At 44.8% G+C, this 8,797-nt stretch overlaps 4 non-coding genes across 4 annotated transcripts; 2 read left to right on the top strand and 2 right to left on the bottom strand.

The window, feature by feature from the left end:
• Positions 1 to 1,247: 1,247 nt before the first annotated feature.
• TRNAG-CCC lies at positions 1,248 to 1,318 on the bottom strand. Its single transcript has one exon. It is a non-coding gene; the product is annotated as a tRNA-Gly (tRNA).
• A 2,296-nt stretch (positions 1,319 to 3,614) lies between these two features.
• On the top strand, positions 3,615 to 3,685 carry TRNAG-CCC. The gene has a single exon. It is a non-coding gene; the product is annotated as a tRNA-Gly (tRNA).
• A 4,272-nt stretch (positions 3,686 to 7,957) lies between these two features.
• On the top strand, positions 7,958 to 8,029 carry TRNAQ-CUG. Its single transcript has one exon. It is a non-coding gene; the product is annotated as a tRNA-Gln (tRNA).
• A 645-nt stretch (positions 8,030 to 8,674) lies between these two features.
• Positions 8,675 to 8,745, bottom strand: TRNAG-CCC. The gene has a single exon. It is a non-coding gene; the product is annotated as a tRNA-Gly (tRNA).
• Positions 8,746 to 8,797: the final 52 nt, after the last annotated feature.

The raw sequence follows: 8,797 nt of genomic DNA, 5'->3' as shown, positions 1-8,797 counted from the left end.
CGCTGGATTCAGAGTCCAGAGTGCTAACCATTACACCATGGAACCACCTTAGAATATCTCATCTTTCGCTCCTTTTCAGCAAGATTTGGAATATTTACCTCAATCAGAAATCTTTTTTCTCCAGAAAATCTACCCTATTCAAGAATAGAAGACAATGTTCACTGCTGTGAAGACACTACCTTACACTTTCATTGATCACCTGCCTGACTCTGTACGCGTCTCTGTCTCTATCTCTCTTTCTGATCCTGTCTTTCTTTCTCTCTCTGTGTCTGTGTCTTTGAGTCCAGCTCTGTCCCTGTTTCTCTCTATCTCTATCCTTTGTGTGTGTGTGTGTGTGTGTGTGTGTGTGTGTGCGCTCCTTCCCTCTTCCCCTTTTCTTTCTTTACAGTAGTTTCCGTACTGTACTGGTTATCACATTTGCCTTACACGCCAAAGCTCCTCAGTTAGAAACTGAGAAGAAATAATTGTTCAGCCTTTCTCTCTTCCTCCCCCTCGCCCCGTAAGTCCTTCTCTGAGTTTGAAGTTGGGAGAGGAAGGGGGTCCGTTCCACATAACTAACTGTCTGTAGTCCCTGAGAGCCCAGGGGGTTTCCTCGCATCGCAGTCGGTACTCCATTGGCAGTAAAGATGTCTAGATCTTTAGTAGACAGACTAGTGATGCGCACTATTGGAAAAGGTCCCTGTTCTGAGGACTGCAGCCTCCCAACTCTTCACATCACTCCTCTCGGACTCCAACTATGGAAGGACACCCTTCCAGACCGCCGGATCTCAGCGCCACTCCAGATCTAAGTGAGCGTCTTGAAGATATTGCCCTCGGGCTTGGCGTCCTTGGTTCCTAGCTTACAACCTGGCACAGTACATTGCAGGCTGCTACACGATGTTCTTTGGATTTCATTGAATCTCTGGGGCGAAGAGAACAAGAAATGTGTGTGAGCGCGTGGGCGCGTGTGTGTTTTCGTGTCCTGGGAAGCTGCGTGCATTGAACAGATTCTTAGTCCCTATTTCTTGGTTGTCCGCCCCACCCCCATCCTCCACCCTCTTCCAACTTTTTTGTAGTGCCTGGGTAAACCTTCTGGTCCTGTAGTGCCTAAAACCTCGGTAGGCGCTAATTTAAAACTTGGCCGAATGATAGAATTCACGAGAGAAAGTGATAACTGCTCGGGAACACTTGCGTTGTACAAAGAACCATTTAATACAAAGAGAAAGGTGTTTATATTTAGAGAGCGAAATAAACCTTTAAAAGCCAGCTGCATTGGCCGGGAATCGAACCCGGGTCTCTCGCGTGGGAGGCGAGAATTCTACCACTGAACCACCAATGCCCCTACTCTTTGTTTTCCTTCCTATACTTCTCTTCCTTTATCTTGGGGGGCTCTGAACACATTGAAATGAGTAGTTCATGATAAAGTCACCTAAACCTAGGCCTTGGGCTCCTGATCTGCACAATTGCAGCACCAACCTCACCAGAAAATTTCTAAGGGCCTTGACACCTCCAAACCCTATGCTGTTCTCACTCTCCCTCCCCTTAAGTTTCTTTGCTCTTACCCAAGACTCAATCCTCAGAGACTGTCACACACACACACACACACACACAAACACACACACACACACACATAGAGCAACAATGGCATGCTGTTACCTCTCCTGGGCTTCAATTACATTTTCACACAAGGTCAAGTTTCAAGGGGAAAACAAAGGTCAACCACTTCATATATTTAACATGTACACACATATATACATAAATAGTATATATATGTATTTCTGTACATGTATGTCTATACATATATGTGTATATACACATATGCACACATAAGGATATGTGTATATATCTAATTACCTCTAGCTTTGTGGGTGAAGTGTTTGACCTTTGCTTTCCCCTGATGTTTACACACATGGCCTAAAATATGTTTATGTGTGTATACATGCATTTATATACCTATGTAACACAGACACATATACATGCATACATATATATAGTAAGGAGTCATATGCCCAGAGGTGGTAATTAAATCAATGGGAGCTGATGAGATGATAGAAAGAAAATGTTGAAGGACCACTAGATCCGTACCTCAACAAGATCAAAGTAAGAAGAAAAGAGCCCAATGTACAAAAGTAGCTACAGCACCTTTTTATAGTCATAAAGAATTTGAAAGTTAGGAGGTGTCCATCAATTGGGGAATGGCTGAATGAATTGTGATATATAAATGTAATAGAATCCACCACAAGAAATGTGTGGGTTCATTTCAGAATATCCTGGGAAGGTTTGTATGAACTGAGGCAGAGTGAAGTGAGAAGACCTGAGACAACAGTTTATGAACTAACAGCACTAAAGACAAACAAGAGGGAAAGATTGAAGATTTCTCTTCATTGCAATGACCACCAATGCTTCTGGAGAAGTGATGATAATTTGTGCTGCCCATCCCCTGATAGGGAGGCCATGAATCCAAGATGTACAAAGATTCAAACATTTTTGGACATGAACAATGAGGAAATTTGCATATTAGTGCCAAGGGTTTTCTTTTTTCTTTTAAAATGTGGGGAGGGTTTGGAAAGGAGAGAAACAGGTCTGCCAATTGTTTTATTTTATTTTTTAGAAAAAGAAAGAAAATGTAGAGAGAGAAGGCAAGAGGGTCCAGGACAGAGCTTTGGGGTACAACTTCAATTAAAGTGTGGTATGTGAATAAGGAACAATTAGAGAAGACAGAGAAGAAATAGACAGATAGGTAGAGAAGAGAAACAATACAAATGTGTCAGAAAAAAACAGACAGGAGAAAGTTCCCAGGAGGAGACAGTGGTCAACAGTATCAGGCTTCAGAGGGGTTCAAGAAGAATAGAATTAAGAAAAGCCCATTGCTGACGTAGATTGTGTGTTTGTGTTGCCCATGTAGGTTATGTGTATATCCACAATGGTCTATCTAGATGTGGCTTGGAGAAAGGAATGAATAGAGGGATATTACTAGAGTATCCTCTGCCAATTCCTCCCCAAGAGAGAGTTTGATTGTTCAAAGCAAGGGAGAAGGAGATTGGGGTCACACAATCTCTCTTTAAAGAAGGGATACTGGACTATATCTGAGTGAAATGCAGGTGTGTATGTGTGTGTGCGTGTGTATGGGGGGAGGGAGAGAGAGAGGGAGAGAAGGAGAGAGAAAAAGACGGAGAAAGAGAGAGGGAAAGGGAGAGGGAGAGGGAAAGGGGGAGAGACGGAGAGGGAGATGGAGAGAGAGACAGGGAGAGGGAGAGGGAGAAGGAGAGATGGGGAGAGGGAGAGGGAAGGGGAGGGAGAGAGAGACAGAGATACACAATTACACAGTCTCTGAGGACTGAGCTGTGGGCAAAAGGAAAAAGAGGCTAAGGGGAGAGAGAATGAGAGGAGCATAGGTTTGGAGGCGTCAGGGACCTTAGAAGTTTGCTGGTGCGATTGGTGCTGCTATTGTGCAGATCAGGGATTCATCCATTCAGTCAAGGTTTAAGTGAGTGCCTACCGCAGCTTTAAGTGTTACAGGACGAGATTTTGGCTCTGCCAGACACTACATAAAAGATTTAGGTGACTTTTTAATGATCTGCAGAATCCCCTGGGATAAATGAAGAGAAGTATAGGAAGAAGGCCTGCACACGAGAGCATTGGTGGTTCAGTGGTAGAATTCTCGCCTCCCACGCGGGAGACCCGGGTTCGATTCCCGGCCAATGCAGCTGCTTTTTAAAAGTTCTTTTCACTTTTCATTTTTTAATAAGTGGTGCTTTGTAGCAAGTTGAACTGGTACCGCAAGTGACTCACGTCCGGTTGGAACTGATGCGCAACCCACGTTGTTTATTGTAACGGGTGTAAATACCGAAGGCCAGGTTTAGCCAAGACCACTCAAAGCTGTCTGCACTAACCAAGTGTAAAGCCAAGTCACCGCTTCCCTCCCCTTGCCCCCAAGATTTGCTCCGGAGGATGGAAAGCCACAGACTGTACGGGATCACCCCAACTACCAGCAAAATTGGATCGTGGCTCCCCTCGGGCAGAATCTAGCGGGCCTTCCTGCCCGGCTAGAGAGTCAGCGTCCGTGACCAAGCTGGATTGTCCGCCATAGCGTAGACTGGCTGACAGGTGAACAAAATCATTTTTTACACAATTTTTGGAAGTGTGAGGGGAGGGGAGGAAATTTTATCTGGGGCGCGCACATACACTGGGTAAGCTCGGGCGGTACCTTGGGGCGGTACCTAAATTTATCTAAACGAAACTTATGCCTGCAAGGGAGTTTAGCCTTGGGGACCAGCTAAACTTATCTAAATAAACTTGTCTTAGAGGATGTAACCAGTGGGCGTAACTTTGACTAAGCTAAATTTATGTGCTTTTTTTATATTAAAAAAGTTATTTTTGCTAAAGGGGGGGAGGGAGAACACATGCCTTGCGGTTAAATTCACACATAATACAGGGGCTCTAGGAATTTAAGTTATGGAAACAGATGACAGGCCAATGTCCACTGCTGTGCCCATTTCCCTGCTCTCCGTTTCCATAGTTCAGACTTTTTGCTTGTTTTTTTTTCCTCAAGCCTGATTGACAACATTTTTTATTGGGAGGGGGTCATAAATTTCACAAGCGCAAGTTTTTCAGAGCAGTTATCATTTTCTCTCTGGGATTCACATTCAGTCAAGATTTAAATGAGTGCCTGTCGTAGCTTTAGGGACTACAAGACGAGACCTTGACTAGCCCCGACACTACTTAGAATCTGGAAAAGGTGGGCGGGGGGGGGGGGGGTGGGGGGCAGGGGGAGTCGAAGACCAAGAATGGGGACAAAGAATCAGTTCAATGCACACAGCTTCCAAACGTGAAAACACGCACTCTCGCGCAAGCACATTTCTTGTTCTCTCAGTCCCAGGGATACAATACAATGCAAAAATATCTAGTTAGAGCCTACAATGTACTGTGCAAGGTCCTAAGCTAGGAACCAAGGACGCCAAGCCCAAGGGAAATGCCCTCAGAATGCTCACTTCGATCTGTAGTAACGCTGACAGCCGACTGTCTGGAAGAGAGCCGAAATTGGTGGACAAGACCCAAAAGTCAGCGCGAAGAGGCAGAAAAGCGTGTGAGAACCATGAATTCGGGACTCTCTCCAAGACCTTAGCCAAATAGTGGGAGCCATCTCCAGTCGTCCCGATCTATATCTTGCCACTGGACCCAAATGTCTCCGGAGGAGAAAGTGAGGCTGGTGACTTTGCACAGCCCTGTCTCACTTAAATCCAATTCAATTGCATGTCAAGGCATCACCTTTCTGATGTCATAGTCCTCTTCGATAAGGAAGGACAAACAACAACCTGTGAGTAGTCCAAGCTGCCTCAGAGGGGACCCAACTGGCCAGTTACAGATGGGGAATGCACTTCCTTCCTTCCTTCCTTCCTTCCTTCCTTCCTTCCTTCCTTCCTTCTTTCCTTCCTTCCTCCTTCTCTCCCTCTCTCCTTTCCGTCTCCCTCTTTCTTTCTCTCCCTCTGTCCACATAGGATACCACACCTTTCCCGGCGGGTGCTCTGCCCAAAGGAATGTAAAATTTGTTGGCTGAAATCTAACATGATATCTTGGTGTTTACTGGCTAGATTTCTTTCTTAAAGACCATGCCTTAAACCCAAAGATCCCAGCCCATGCCCCACTGTTTTGGGGCCCTGATGGCTCAGAGTGAAGGCAAATAGTAATTGTTTCTGTTTTGACCAGAAACCCCGAAGATCTTCTCCTCCCAAATTAAGTTTCTTTTAAATTAGGTAAAAGGGGCCATTCCTTGGCTCATGTCTTACCTAGCCTTAGTCACTGAATGGGTGTCGCTTCAGTCAAAGTGAGAACTTGGAAAGACCTTCGATTAAAAAAGGCCAAGGTCACCCGCTTCACCAGGTGCCATCTCCACTTGTCCTGATCTAAGTCTTGCCACTGGACCCAGATGGCTCCTGAGGAGAAAGTGAGGCTGGTGACTATGCGCAGCCCTCCCTCACTTAAATCCAATTCACTTGCAAGTCTTGACATCACCTTCCTGATGCACTGGTCCTCTTCCAGAACGAAGAACAAACAACAAGTGAAATAGTGCCTCTAGGCCAAGGAGTGGAAGAGGGGTTAAGTAGGAGAGTTCAGTCATTTTGGACGAAAAGGAGAATCAAGAAGAGAACCTTATTTGTCTATTGCTGCATGGAGAAAAGGAATTTCCTAGAAATTAAATATAAGAGATTCCAAGTGAATGAAATTGAGCTGCTGGATTTGGAGTTAAGTCCAGCGTCCAGAATGCCTACAGTACATCATGGAATCTCTGATTCTTTTGCTAGATTTCACAGACATTTGGATCATGTACATTCCACTTTAAAATGGAGTTCCATTTTCTCAAACAGCTCTACTTTGTTCAAAAGCAAATGACAAGACCTTCTATCACGCAGACATTGCACTGCGCACTGAACTTCTCTGTCTCCCTCCCCCCCCCCCCCTCCCCCTCCCCCCCCCTCCCCTCTCCCTCTCCTCCCTTCCTCTCCAGTGGAGAACAGGGGAATTCCCGGAGAATTCTGACTCCTTCTCGACTGCATCATCCCAAATGTGCTCTTTCTCCATCTCTCCCTCGTCCCCTTATTAGCCTACCTCTGATTAAGGCAGGACTTGTGATTGAGGAGAACGCTTCTTCTTGGTCCCAAGTGTCTCTGGAAGGTCCCAGGTGGGAAGGGAATCAGGCCATCCTAGGGGAGTAGGGTGGTAGTGGTGCTTCGGGACTTGCAGTTCTGAGGGGTAAAGGTATAACCTGTTCCCTCTCGCCCAAGCTAAGCAGGTTCTGTACAAGAGCTTGCTGGTCATGAAAATTTGTGTGTGCTCCTTCCATAGTTGGATTCTAGAACGAGTGATTTGAGGAGCTGGGTCGCTGGAGTACTCAGAGCAGAGACTTTTCCAACAATGCACATCACTAGTCTGTCTACTAAAGGTCTAGACATCTTTATTGCGAATGGTGTACCGACTGTGATGCAAGGAAATCTTGCTGGCTCTCAAGGACTACCAACAGTTAGCTCTGTAAAAGGGACCCCTTCCTCTTCCAAGAGCAGATGGAGAGCGTATTGGGGGCATGGATGCAGGTGGAGTGGGGGCAATGATTTCCACGTGATTTCAAACCGAGGACCTTCGGTGTGTAAGGTAATCTGATAAAAAGAGAGACGAAGACGGACACAGAGAGACTGAAAGAGACAGAGACAGAGACTCGCATACAGTCAGACACGGGTTCAATGGAAGTGGCAGGTGGTGTCTTCGCAGCTGTGGACATTGTCCATTTTTCTCGAAAAATATTTTTTTTTGCATGATAACTTTATTATTTATCTAAAAGAAATAGCAAGTTGTATATAATAGATTTTCAGTTTCATGTTAAATCATCTTTTTTATTCCATTATGTTATGAAATGCTTGTGTTATTTCTTTTTTAAAATTTATTTTGATTTATCAGCAATCACTTTCATAAGCTTTTTGAGTTTTAAATTTTTCTCCCCCTCCCTCTCGGCCTCCCTCCCTAAGACCATGTGTAATCTGATATAGGATATACATATATATTCCTATTAAACAGATTTTCACATTAGTGATGTTGTAAGTAGGAATTAGAACCAATAGGAGGAACCACCAGAAAGAGGAAACAAAACACAACAGAAGAAAAAAAATAGCAAATAGTATGCTTTGGTCTGCATTCAAACTCCATAGTTCTTTCTTTGGATGTAGACAGCATTTTCTATCATGTGGCCTTTGGAGATGTCTTAGATCCTTGCATTGCTGAAAAGGGTTAAGTCTATCAATATTAGTCATCGTACAACGTGACTGTTACTGTGTACAACGTTCTCCTGATTCTGCTCATTTCACTCAGCATCAGTCCATACAAGTCTTTCAAGGTAGACTTTCCTGAGAAAAAGGAATTGATGACTGATATGGAAAGTAAATGCTCCAAATTTTGCTGAAAAGGAGAGAAATACAAGCTTTCTCAAAGTGGTTCCATGGTGTAATGGTTAGCACTCTGGACTCTGAATCCAGCGATCCGAGTTCAAATCTCGGTGGGACCTTACTTTTCTTCTCTTACCCCCCCCCCACTTTCCTAAGTCCTTACTTAAGGAACGAAGATGCTTTTCTTGATTCCCTGTCTAGGTCTAAAGTGAGGGACAGAGTTTCCTACTTTTCTCTTAACGTATTTTTATTGGGTTAGGCCGTATCTTAAGCCCAGGAAAGAGAGAACCCGAAAGATGCGTTATTTGGTCTGCATGTTGGGGAAATCATATATGGACTGAATTAAAACAAAATTTGTTTTGCCCCTACTTCTTTCAGCTTCCAGGGTCGGAGCGAATCCGGGACTCGTCTTATCACTCCCAACAAAGAGTTAGTCAAGAAGTGAATTGGTATACTAGTCAGTCAACTGACATTTATTAAGCTCCAGCTATGTGCCAGACTGTGCTAAGCACTGGGGATAGGAAGACAGGCATACCAAGAAAAAAATAGGGCGCAGTACGTGCTCAGTAAACGTCTATTGAAAGGAAGATGAAAGACACCAACAGCATGGTAATCACCAAGATTGTGTGAGTGGGGGATGCCTTGAAGATGCCGAGAGCTTTGGGTCTAAGGTCGAGCCCCAGCAGGTGGGAAACTTCAAGGTGCAGGGAGGGAGACAGTGTTGTCGACAGTGAAGAGGAAAGAGGGCAGATACCTAAAACAACTGCATTGGCCGGGAATCGAACCCGGGTCTCCCGCGTGGGAGGCGAGAATTCTACCACTGAACCACCAATGCCTACACAACATCTCCCTATACTACTTACCTTTCGACGACCTGTGGTGTGTGT

The sequence above is a fragment of the Vombatus ursinus genome, unplaced genomic scaffold (assembly GCF_900497805.2).
Source record: "Vombatus ursinus unplaced genomic scaffold, bare-nosed wombat genome assembly UNPS02014768.1, whole genome shotgun sequence".
NCBI lineage: Eukaryota > Metazoa > Chordata > Mammalia > Diprotodontia > Vombatidae > Vombatus > Vombatus ursinus.
This window is presented reverse-complemented; position numbering and strand designations above follow the sequence as displayed.